General features: G+C 39.6%; 1 protein-coding gene across 2 annotated transcripts in view; it reads right to left on the bottom strand.

The window, feature by feature from the left end:
* Nucleotides 1–13,237, bottom strand: part of Slc2a12 (solute carrier family 2 member 12) — a 53,213-nt gene that overhangs the window by 34,651 nt on the left and 5,325 nt on the right. The window lies entirely within an intron of this gene.

Here is a 13,237-nt window from a genome sequence, read left to right on the forward strand (position 1 = left end):
AAGACTGGTAGCAGAGACATATTTGTTGCCTTGGTTTGACAAGAGGAGGTGATTTGCATATTCAAAGTAGACCTAGAGATAAAGTCAACAAACACAAACATGTCTTGGAGCTCAGAACCATTACACTTGCTCATGAGTTGGAGGTGGAGAGAAAGAAAGTGGGTGGGGCCCCAAAGGTAGCTTTGTGGCTTGAACAATCAGGTGGGTGATTTTATAGTATCATTAAATGAATCCAGGGAACACTAGGGACAGAATTAGTGTGTGATGATAAAAGGAGTATATTTTGAACGTATTTCAATGTTTTATTTGTTTTACTTCTAAGATGTTGGAGTAAAGATGCCAGTGAGGTGCTGGGTCTACAGATTTGAAGTATGCCAAGGCTGGAGGCAGGTATTTGGGCATCAGCAGCATGTATTTGGTATTTAAAGCCATGAAAATGGCCTGGTCATTTAGAAAAACAGGTGAATGTAAAGGAGAAATGAGATGATGACCAAAACCTTAGGAACTCTACCATTTAGTGCAGGAAACATCGGGAAAGCATCACAAAGGGAAATAGAGGAGAAGCAGAAGTGAGATACAAGGGAGATAAGGTAGAAACAAATGCTTGGGCATGTAAGCTCCTAGGCCGAGGCAGAGCCATTAAACGCTGCCTCTGTTGAGGAGAGGGGATATGATTTAGAAATGCCATTTAATTTTTGAGAACCACAAAGAGCAAGCTAAGGTGATCTATAGTTCTTATCATCACAAATATCCAAGGTATTTTTCATCTCCAGAATCCTGATGGGAGGTGGGAGATTAAAAATCATCACCATCATCATCACCACTGAATATTTTAAAAAAGCACATAAGAATGCAATGTTCCCCATTAAATAAAACTGATCTGTGGCAATTAAACTGTCGACCAAATATATTTCTAAATGTTAAAATACGTATGCACGTAGTAAAATAAAACAGATGCGGTCCTTGCCTCCAAAAACCTTAAATATCTGGAAGTGCATACCTAATACTTTGTATGCTCCTTTTTTAACACACAAAATGACTTTGACGTATTCTCTTATGAATTTATCCATCTCCTCAGTTTCCATGCTTTCTTCTCCACATATGACCTTAAAACCTCCACCAACAAACCCTTTAACCCCGAGGATAATTAGGTAGAACTTTCTCATTTGGGTAAAGATACTGCCTTAGTCTTCCCTCTACTTGCTATTGTTCAGCTTATCAATATTTGATGTGTGAGTGTTGGGTAATTTGTAACTAGTCACTGAAATGCTGATTGGAGAAATAAATGATGTAGAGAATGAAATTCTTAGGAGGCCCCAGAAAGAGCATTTGGAGGGGCTGAGGATAGCAGGGGACACTGAGTTAAAGATGTAAGGAAATCATGCCAGAATTGCAGGAAATATCCCCATTACCTTCTCCACCTTCCCTTCCTTGTTTCCCCTTTTATTAGAAGGAAAAGAATTTTTCTTTACCAATACAAAGCCTCCTTGAGACGCAAGGATCTCTTCCTTTGATGCTGTACTGTCCTATCGTCCTATCTTGGTGATGGCTAGAGTCAAGTTGGGAAGGAGGGAACATAAAGCCAGTTTCTTGTAGTCTGGAGACATATTCTTCACTGAAAAGGCATCTGGCTTCTGCTGCTGCTTTCTAGACTTACGGTATTTGAACAGTTCTTTGGTAAGTGTGTGTGCAAAAGGTCAAGGGCCCTTGTAAGACTCAGAATCTAACACTTAGTATAGCTGACACAGAGATGTGAGAACATTTCCTCATACCAATTGTTAAAAACATTTTACTTTAAGTTTTACATATTAGGGGCTGGGGATTTAGGTCAGCGGCGTAAGCGCCTGCCTTGCAAGCGTGCAGTCGTGAGTTTGATCCCTGGTACCGATAAAAAAGAAAAAGACCAAAAAAATAAGTTTTACATATTATAACATTTTCTTGTTATCTATTTTACCCATCTCTGGACAATTTGCTAACCAAAACAAGGCTTTATGATGCAGAATTAAGGTAAGGTATTAGTTGTCTGAGTTTCATTTATCTTCCCATTATATGGTTTAAGAGGGTTTGCCCCTTATTCACCTTTCTATAGGAACTTAGGGCTGCTTAGGGCTCTATGAAGTGTCACCATGGGCCATCCCTCTGAGGTCTGAAATTCTAATTCACTGTGTAAGGGTACCCCTAGGGTACCAAGACTGAAGCCCCAAAATACCGCAAAACATCCACCAGAAGATTGGGTCCTATTGATGCCAGGAAGTAGAGATAATTTGTCCGAGAATTCAAGCAGTGAATGGAAAGAAAGAGTCAGGCTCTGGTCTGAAGCAATGGCAGGAAGGTGGGGTTTGTTTGTCTAAACACTGAGGTGAGAGCTGGGTGGACTTAGGAGAGGGCAAGACAATCATTTGTAATTAGTGTTTTTCAAAATGAACCCGGCACTGAAGCCAGTTAGCTCTTGACATAATGAAGCCGCTTAGCATTGCCAGCCGTTCTGCCAGGGTCCTTCTTTTACATCCCTGTCCTCTCCTACAGAAATGGAAACCTGGGTAAAGAAACAGCACAGGCTGCTGATTCTGCTTGTCTCCTGTGACTTCTGGTCACTTTGCTAGAAGAGGAGCAGCTGTAAAAGGAAGATTTCCAATGTCTCTTTTGATGCGATGATAATTCTTTATTAAGGGTAATGGGAAGATGTGAGCCCAATCAAGAGGCTTTATGCAAATGAATGGTGAGACCCACCGCACCAGGGCGGAGAGGGCAGGCAGGCGGCAGAGCTGGCCATGAGACACAGAGCTGGCTGCCACAACAATAGCTGCATTGTCTCTGCTCACGGTGGGTCAGATGAAGCCACAGTTTTAACTAGCGCTCGATGTGAAATGCTCCATTTTTCACAATATTTGAGCTCCTGCTTCTTTCCTTGCTTTCTTCCTCTTGTGCCTACTAGGGCATATGTACATAATGGCATACAATGAATACCTGCCGCCTAACTAAGCCCCACAGCAGTCTGGGAAGCACGCACACATGGGTTTCTCTGGCAGGCAGCCAGGTAATCATACAGCTTGACCAACTGTGAATGCTTTGCAAATTAAAAAGACCCCTCCTTCATGTTTTGTTCAAGAAAAGCTTGCAGTGGCCCCCAGATGTCCTTGCCGTTGTGGTCTCCCCTTTCTTGCTCCCCTGCCATGAATGCCTGTCATTCCAACTCAGCCATCTCAAGTGCCACCTCCCCTAGGAAACCCCTTTGAGTGCTCTCGTTCCCCTGCCCTGCTGTATCCTGTCCAGCTCCCAGCCCATTGTGTACAGACTGTTTCGGGGCACCCATCCCATTGTAAGGCACATGCTTATTGATCTGTTTGTGTTCACTATTAGACTGAAAGTTCCTTGAAAGCAAACATCTGCTTTACTCATATCTGCATTCTCACCTCTAATCTTTTGTCACCAGGAAAAGACTCAGTCGATGTTGGAGTGGAATGAATAGAGGCAGCACTCCAGAATCGCAATCCTCGGCCCTCCCCTCCCCACTGTTACACCATCAGACTAAGCTCAATACATGAGATTATGTAACGGTTAGCAGGTAGAACTTCATGCTTCCATAAACGCTTCCCATCTGAATAGCTTGCTTGCAGCATTTCTATAAAGCGTTTGGTGCTATTGTCAGCTAGTTAATGGAGCACTGTTGCAAAGAATGTAAAGTGTTTCAGTGTCGTTTGCATAATACTTAGTTAAATATAGTCTGGCGCATGGGATTGTTTTCTGCTTGTTCACATTCAGCATTTAGATGCCCGCCTTTCAGGTGGGGTTTTCAAGTTCTACATCAGTGACTAGTCTCAGTCACTAGTTCTCCGGCCCATCTGCACCATTTCCTGTTTTCAGAAACCTATATTTTTCCCTGACTCATTCTTCTCTTGTGCTCCTACACACACACACACACACACACACACACACACACACACACACACACACGTGACCACCTCCTTCACAGCATCCTGCATCTCCCTTCACAGTCTAGGGAAACTCGATTTATCTTTAAAGCTCCAGGCCCAATATCTCCACCTGTACAAAACCTTTCCAGATTTACCTTCCTGGGTTAGCAATGCTCTCCTCTCTCTTCTCTATCTATAGCATCCCAGATTATATTGTTAGGCGTGCCTCCTGCCTTAGATGGGCAGCCCCTGGAGAGCAGTAATATGTGTCTTGCAGGCCTTGCTCAGTAGAGGTCTAGGGTGCCCCAGGAAAGGGGCTGCTTAGCTGGAAGGCTCACTTCTCCCACACCCTAGAGCACATACACCAAGGTGATCTATTGTACGGGTTTGCCACCCCTCAAAGGCCCAAGACACTACTTCTCAGTCCTGGAACAGGTGTGATACCCTTTGTGGTGATACATATTGGGGGCTTGCCTACTGTCCCCTACTCCTATACCCCAATCCTCCCTTTATTACACAGTGATCTCAGACCAATAGATCCTTGGCCTCCTTCAAAATCTAATATTGGTTGATCTTTCCAAGAAAAAAAGAAACTTTGCTAATATTCTTTTTCATTTTTCCAAGCCAGGTTTAATTTAGCAGTACTTTCATAGACATACTTTCCTAAAATAAATGTTTGCTCATTTTGCATTGGCAGGAGAGGTTTCAAGTGGGGACATTGTTTACATTTTCGTACTCACTTGGATTTGGCTTTGTTGTTCTTATTCGCTATCCTCTGCCTGAATACATATATAGTCTTCTTCCTCTCTTCCTCCTTCCCTTCTTATGTTTCCAACTTTAACCAAGATAAGTCTGGGTTCTTGTTCCTTCTAAATTTTTCTGATGCTGATTGAGAAAAAAAATTTTTTCTAATATTTTTGTTGGTTTTGTCCTGTTTATTTAGTCTTATTTACATATTAGCTCTGCATATTATTTTCCTTTTATCTCTATCTTCCTGTTTTGTTTTTGTTTTTGTCTGCACACTACAACAGTTTCTCATATTTATTCTCTTCATTTCAGTTTTTGGATGATTCTTGTCAGTTTTATTGTTTTCTTCTCTCCACTTTTTTTTAATAAAAATTTATGTGCTCTCAATTCTCTGCTTGATCTATCTCCACCTCGATTTACTTTCATCATTAGCTGTTGCTATGGTTTGGATGTGGTTTGCTCCCCAAAGATTTATTTGTTGAAGGCGTGGTCCCAGTGTGGCAATCTGGGAGGTGGTGGTAACTGAATGCCTTCGGGGCGTTCCTTAGGGCATCTGCCCCTAGACGAGGAATGCTATTTTCCTAGAGTGAGTCTGGTGATAGTGAATCCTTATAAAAGCCTTAGCCTGACTCCTGAATCTCTTACTACCTTCCTGTCCAAATATGCAATCTCTTCCTCCTACACATGGTCCCCCTATTGTGACAACACAGGCTTTGATCCTTACTAGAGGCTGATCCAGTGGAAGCCCCAATCTAGCACTTTCTGCTCGAGAAGTTGAGAGCTAAATAAACCTTTTGAAATAAGTTGGCCTGCCTCAGAAACTTTATTACAGTAATGAAAAACAGATTAATATGGAAGATGTTTTACATTATTTTTCAGTCTTTGCTTTAAAAAATTATATTGAGAACAAAAGAATTTGCATCCCAAAGTCTGTGTTTCCTGTTTTAAAAAATCTTAAAATGGGTCCCTTTCCATTGTATTTGAAATGTATATGAGGTGATCAAAATATATGGTGAACACTGAAAATTTGAATTTTTATTATGGTAAAATACACATTGCCGCTGCTTCTTTTGAAAGACTCCCCCTTATTTCTAGCACACTTAACCCATCATTCTTGCCACTTTCTGAAATTTTTTGGGGGGTGAGGGATGTGCTAGGGATCGAACTCATGATCCTCACACTTCTCAGGCAGGTGCTTATACTACTGAGCCAAGTCCCCAAACAGGAAGAGAAATTGTGTGTGTGTGTGTGTGTGTGTGTGTGTGTGTGTGTTGCCACTTTCTGAAGCAGTTCTGAAAGTCCTTTTTCTATGAGTTATGATCACAATAAGGTCAATGCTATTTGTCAAGTACCACCCAACAGAAAGCAGATTTGTAAAGACATCACAATACATCCATCTGATTCACTTCATATGGAACTGCAAGACTTCTGGTTCTTCATCAAAGTCAAAATGAGCAAAAAATGTCATTTTATAATAAGTCAGAACACAGAGGCAGCCACAGCAGCATAACTAAAGACACTCATAGTTGGTATTTCCACTATTGCTTTGGAAAGTGACAGAACAAAGGGGCAGGTGTGTACAAAGTACAGAGGAGTGTTTTGAGGATTAATAGCAGTGTGTCTTTTACTGTATTTTTTAAATAAACATTCACAACATTTTTAATCGCATCTCATATATTCCAATAACCATACATGCAATGTCTTTACCCTCAAGTCAGTTATAATGTTTCAACTATAAGAATGCACAAATCTCAAAAACAGGAACTGGAAACATAATGGCATTTATTTTAATTAGCAAGAAGATCATGTTGGGTTTGGTGTCTCCAAGACTTTGCACCCTACCTACTCTTCCATTCTTGCCTCTCAAAGATTTTCTTTTGTCACCCTTGGCTTGTTAACATACATCCAAGGTGATACATAACATATGTACCACGGCAACAGGAATAAGGCTTTCACAGAACCAGAGACGAAGGCAAAAGATGATGAAGGAGGCTCAGGACAGGGACACGTTTCTTTTTTATCAAGGAGGGAATTTTTTGGAAGCCTCCTGGAAGATTTGCTCCCACATTTCACTGACCAGAACCAATAATTCTCAAGAAAGACTAGGAAGTGAAAAATGAATGTCTTAGTTACCCGGATGGGAATGTGGAAATTCAGAGGGTGGCTGGAGTGGCTGTTGTATATTCAGTCTCAGACATGCCTGAATACACAACATGGCTGCCTGGCTCCTGTTAGAATCTCTTAGGTCCGAAGCTGGAGGCACAAATGATGTGCCCCGCTGCCAGCCACATTTCTGATACTGGAGTTATTTTTCTGGGATGGATTCACCAGACTGAGAAAGAAATTTTATTTTATTTTCTACTTTTTGGATCCCCTGATTATAAATAAGAAATATCATTCCTGGGATCATTTAAAGCAGATTGCAGTCCTCAGGTTGTCAAAAATAATAAGTACAAAATTACAACTTGTACAATGCACTTCTTTGGTGGCTCTTTCAGCCTTTGTCCTTGCTTATGACTGATTTTGCATTCAAAATTCAGTAAGACTGTCTTTCCTACCCATCCCAGAAGTCTTTGAAGTTCTAGAAACTGTACCTCCTGAAGAGTCACAAAAAAAGAAGCAATAACGACAGGATAAGGGAGGAAAAATTAGGCTGCATAATATGTCCTCAGAGGAAGCAGCTATAATGCTATTCAGATCCAGCCTCCTGTTCCTTGTGGTAAAAGCTCCCAGTCTGTCAAATAAATGAGGATGCACCATGGAATTATGTAAGAATTTAACACTGGCACACTAACCACACTAACCCAGTGAAGCCCAGAAGTTCGGAGGGGAAGCGGGGCAAAGTAATACAGTGCAGGCCACAGCAGCTTGACTGATCTGGAGGGGAGGGGCCAGCATACACTGTCCCTGTCTGCAACTCACTAGCACACGGCAGTGTGAAGGGTCATCTAGCCAGTGCACTTCAGAAGAATTGTAACCAACAAAGACAGAAACTGGGACCTCCTGGAAGAAGCAAAAAGATGAGAAGAGGAAGCAACAACAAAAAGTCCCCAGGCCCCAACCCTGAGAACATTGACCCAGGACAGGTAAATACAAAGGAGAATGAGAACAACAAACATGCAATATCAGACACAGCGCCAGTGGACATAAAGAGATATATTCGGGATCTCATAGATGAGTTCAAAAGTGAAATAGTTAGCCAAATAAAGCCAGATATAAGAAGATTAATTAAAGAGATACTAAGCACCCCTCAAGCAGACACAGAGAGAAGAAGGGAGGGACTCAAACAAAGGCAAGAACCATTTGGTCAAGAATATAAAAAAAAATAGAATACATGAAGCAGATTCAAATAGATCACCAGGAAATTAAAAACTCTATGGAAAGATGGCAAGTCAGCTTGAAAGAAACTAAGGATAGAGTATCCAAACTGGAGGACAATTTTGCAATGTGGGAGTACGATAGGGAAAACTTTTTAAAAATAACAAAGAAACAAGCAGTAACAATACAAAGACTAGAAGGTGACAAAAGGATCTATAACTTGAGAATAAAAAATGTGAATGAAGAAGCTGGGGTACAAACAACAGAACTACAAAGGTTATTCACAGAAATAATTAAGGAAAACTTCCCAAACATAGGAAAAGGAAATGATATTCTGATATATGAAGCATACAGAACTCGAGCCACCTACAACCAAAACAGGCTACACCCAGGCATATAATAATCAAGATCCCAGAAATTCAGTATAAGAACAGAATATTAAAAGCTGTTAGAGACAAGTAACAGAAAACCTATAAAGGAAGGCCCATCAGAATCACGGCAGACATCTCGACACAAACCATCAAGTCAAGAAGAGCCTGGAGCAAAATATTCCTAGCCCTGAAAGAACATAACCTCCAACCCAGATTGATATATGCTGCTAAACTGTCTCTAGAAATTAATGGAAATACAAGATGCTTCCAAGACAAAGAGAAACTTGGAAAATTCACAACCACCAATCCAACTCTACAGAGAATACTGCAGGGCATTCTAGAGAGAGAGAAAAGTACTAGGACTCCAGGAACAGTGGCAAAGAGGCCTCAATGAATGGAGCAGAGAACAGAATGAAGAAGATAAGCAGACAACTGATGGCAAAAAAAGAGCATAACAGAAATGAGGCAGAGAAGATTTTATTCAAAATTGATATGATTGATAGTATCAAGTCTGAGAGTATAGGCAACTACACTGAAGATGACAAGATTCTATGATACATATTCTGGTTTGATAACTGCCGGTTTTTGAAGTTCTATACTATATACAAAGTTGTGTTTTTATTAATACTGCTATGTACTGATATATTCAATTATACTATGTCTGATGATATAGCCAATTCTATTGGAGATAACAAGAGACAACACAAGAACCATGGTAGAACTCTTTGTACAATGGTCTTATATGTTAATTTCATTTCATATGTTTATAGGAATATGTTTTGTTTTGCCTTGCTATGTTTTGTTTCTCCCTCTAATATAAAAAAGATAGAAATATACGTTAAGACTCATGTATGTGTAGAATCTATAAATGGTTTATGAGAACTGATCTTCTGACACATGATGAAATGAACAGATACTTTGAAGAAAAAGAGACACTAAAATACCCAGTGCTGATCCTGGAGTGTCATAATGTGAAACCCAGAAATAGTATTATTCTTTGTTGAGAGTGATATTAGCCTGCTTGGGTTTGTTCAATCTCAAATAACTGAAGATATGGATAACTACATGTATGTTTAAGTGTATAGGATTGATAACCATATTTCTATTTTTGTTGGATAGTTGAACAGAACTGTTTGCAGTCTCGCTGTTTGAATTCCCATTTTACACGTTTCATTTTTGTATCTTGAACAACTATTTGTAGAACGACAATATGTAAACATCAACTAGTGATTTCTTACTGTTTATTTTTTTCTCTGAACGTATGTATTATTTCTGCCTATTTTCTGTTTTGTTTAGTCTTTCTCTAAATAAAATTTTTAAAAAAGAATTTAACACTGTAGTGCCCCTGTTTATACACTAGCATTACACCTGCATGTTGCTTAGCATTAAGTCCTAACTCACACTCTGGTTCTCAGTAGCATTGCAATTTTGCATCTGCTTCCATATTTTCATGGAGATTGTTCAATAGCTGGTTAATGAAAGTTGAATCAGGAGAACTCATCCTCCAGCATATCTAGGATGAAAACTTTTAATATGTGGGAGCAGTGATGAAAATCTGCAACATCTTATGAAGTAATCACATAAATGATTATTTAAATATTGGGGGGGGAAATAGCAACATATTTGTATTTTAAAATGTCAACTCTATGTAGATGAGATGAAAATTTAAAAAAATACAATGTAGGGGCTGGGGATTTAGCTCAGCGGCATAAAGCACCTGCCTTGCAAGCAGGCAGTCGTGAGTTCAATCCCTGATACTGATAAAAAGGAAAAAGACAAAAATAAAAAAATGTGTTCATGATTACATAGTAGCTTACTGTCATTCTGTATTATCTAATCAAAAAATATAAAACTGCACAGATAATTATATGACGATTTGAAGTTATTCATCTATTTCATAAGGAACCTGCATATTCAAAAATGGTTGAGAATTGTATCTTGAGCTATTTAAGTTTTTAAATTAGGGAAATGAAATAGGAAGACCATAAATAGTATTTTAAATGCTATAAATGAAGGTTCTTTCTGAAAGAACACTTCTATTCATTAAAATTAAGAACTGGAGTTAGATGTGGTGGTGCCCGTCTGTAATCCCAACAGTCAGGGGGCTGAGGCAGGAGGATTGTTGTGAGTTTAGGACCAGCCTGGGCTACAAAGTGAGCTCAAAAAAATAAAATTAAGAACTGGATGGTCTCATGAGTGTCTACGGAGAAACCAAGAGGCTGTTATCCTAATGGGAAGGTAGACTATGGAAGATATGAGGGAGAGGGAAAAAATGCTGGGATACTTTATACAATACAGAGGAAAACTTTGGAGAGATGGGGAAAGATGGAAAATACATGACAAGCTTAGGAGATCACTGTTGGATATGTTGGCAAGTCCATCACTGACCAAAAAGTCATAATGTGGCACATGACTACAAGTGCTTAGATTTTTATCTTCCTGATGAGCTGGTGAAATCTATAGACAGAGTTACTGTCTTAGACACCTTTACTCTGAAGTATCCAACACTGAGCCGGTCCTACAGCAAGGGTCCAGTAGGGATTCTCTGGATTAAAATGCTCAAGTCCAATTAGCCTTTCTCCACTGATTTGCTCATGTAACGGTCACTCATATGCCACGTGCTGTATCGCCTCTGTCACAATGGCAGGCAAGGTTCATCCGGATGGTCATCAAAACCAGCATTGGTGGTTATGGTGAATACTGGCTACATTTGGATTTGATGGTACAAGATGCGGGGTTTGTGTCACATGACTGATCCCCGATGCTGTGGCTAGCAGCACAGAGGAAAAGGAATAAGTCCCACGTATTACAAATTGCAAAACACTTTCCAAGCACTGTCAGGCAGCTCAGAGCTCATACAGTTCCAGAGTATATATCTCATCCAGGGACTTATAATTTTATAGAAAAAACATGAACATGAAAAATGAGGAAACTAGCTCAAATAGAACGTAATCAAGGGTTGAGTGGAGTATAATAAATTAGCAGATAGAGCAGCTCAGAAAGTAGAAAGAGCACTGGTGGATATGAAGAGAACCAAATTCCTGGCTGGACTGAATACTGAAATTCAGATCCCTACACCTATTATCTGTGCTATGGGAAGAAAATCACTTTGCTTTCTGCAGCAGGACCCGGTCTGAATGGTGAAGGTACAGTCTGGAATCAGAGTTGTTAGATATAGCTGAACTTTGACAAGGCCAGCAAGAGTTTATTTTTTTTTTTAATTTTTTAATTTTTGGTACCAGGGATCGAACTCACGACCTCGCGCTTGCCAGGCAGGTGCTTATGCCGCTGGTCCCAGAGCCTCAGCAAGACTTTAATCTTTCTGTTTCTCTCTGTCCTCATTTATAAGGTAAATATAATATTATTTAATACACAGAGCTGTGAGAATGGATGAGCCTGGCAGACGGCAGTAAGAACTCAGTAACAAATCAGCTTGTTCTCTTGGCATCGGTTCCCATCTGTGACCTGGAAGCACGGCTGCCTGATTGGGTTGGGGTTGTTATACAGATAAGAAGGGGGGGCCAGGTGTAGTATGGAAGCATATGCCTATAATTTCAGCACTCTGGGAGGCTGGGGGGGGGGGAATCACAAATTCAAGCCCACTCAGCATAACCTAGAAATTTAGTGAGACCGTGTCTCAAAAAAAATGTTTTTTCAGATTGTTTATTAGTGCATGTTCATTATACACAATGTTTGCATTCCTTGTGCGAAGTTGGTACACGTACATAGCACATCATAATTCTTTTCTTCATCCTCTTTCCCTCCTCCCTGCCTCCATCTCTTGATCCTCTACCTTTTTTGAGAAAAGCCTCCCAATTTCCTGTTATCTATCTTTTATTTTCAAAAGGGCTTAGTAGCAGCACAGTTTATAATAGCTTAATCTTGGAAACAACCAAAATGCCCATCAACTGCAGAGTGGATGAAAAAGATGTGGTATTTTTATACAATGGAATATTACTCAGCTATAAAAAGGATGATCTTGAGGCCTTCATAGGTAAATGGAGACAACTTGAGACTATCCTCATAAGTGAAATAAATAAGAATCATATCTATAAATATCACATTGTGTCTCTAGTGTAAAAAGTAATAAGAATTGTAGGAGTAATAAAACCCAAAATGCATAATTGCTATTGTAAAAAAGAGAGGAAAAGGAAGTGCTCTAAAGGATATAACTGCACGTATGTTTAAGTGTGTAAGATAGATGACCATATTACTGAGTTTCTCTTGGATCGTTGAGCAGAACTGTTTGCAGTCGCTGTTTGAATGTCCACTTTGCATGCTTTAATTTTGTAATTTGAACAACTATGTCTAAGATGACAGAATTCTGTATTATTTCTACCCTTTTTTCTATGTGGCTTCTTTTTCTCTTTAAATAAAATTTTTTAAAAAAGAAAAAAAAAGGGCTTGGGATGTAGCTCAGTGTGAAGGCTCTGGGTTCAATCCCTATCCCCCCCCAAAGAAATCATTTAACAAAAGGTTGTTTAATCTGAATCATTGTAGTAGATCTCCTTAATATGAAAGTAAAATGTTGAAGACCTCTCTTACTGCTATCAAAGAAAATAAAGTTATATCTGCTTCCAGCATCTCGATTATGCCTTTGTATAAGTTCTTGAATCTCTGTTTTCAAAACTGACAGAATCTACATAATTGGGCTTACGTCACACAAAAACATTCTTTGTGTGATTTTTCCTTATGGTTCTACAGCTGAGTTTCCCAATGGAAACGAAACATTTTATTGGCGTAGAGATGCTCTCTCGCCATAACAATGGATTCCAATTACTTTTCCTCATACATCTGAAGCTGAGGTGTTATTTCAGACAAGTTTCTAAATTAGCTTGACAGACAGCGCCCAACTCCAACTTCATTAAGGCTGGAAACATTTTGTAT

Source organism: Cavia porcellus, unplaced genomic scaffold, assembly GCF_034190915.1.
Source record: "Cavia porcellus strain 051 isolate PalLab524CR breed Dunkin Hartley unplaced genomic scaffold, mCavPor4.1 scaffold_22, whole genome shotgun sequence".
In the NCBI taxonomy this organism is placed as follows: domain Eukaryota; kingdom Metazoa; phylum Chordata; class Mammalia; order Rodentia; family Caviidae; genus Cavia; species Cavia porcellus.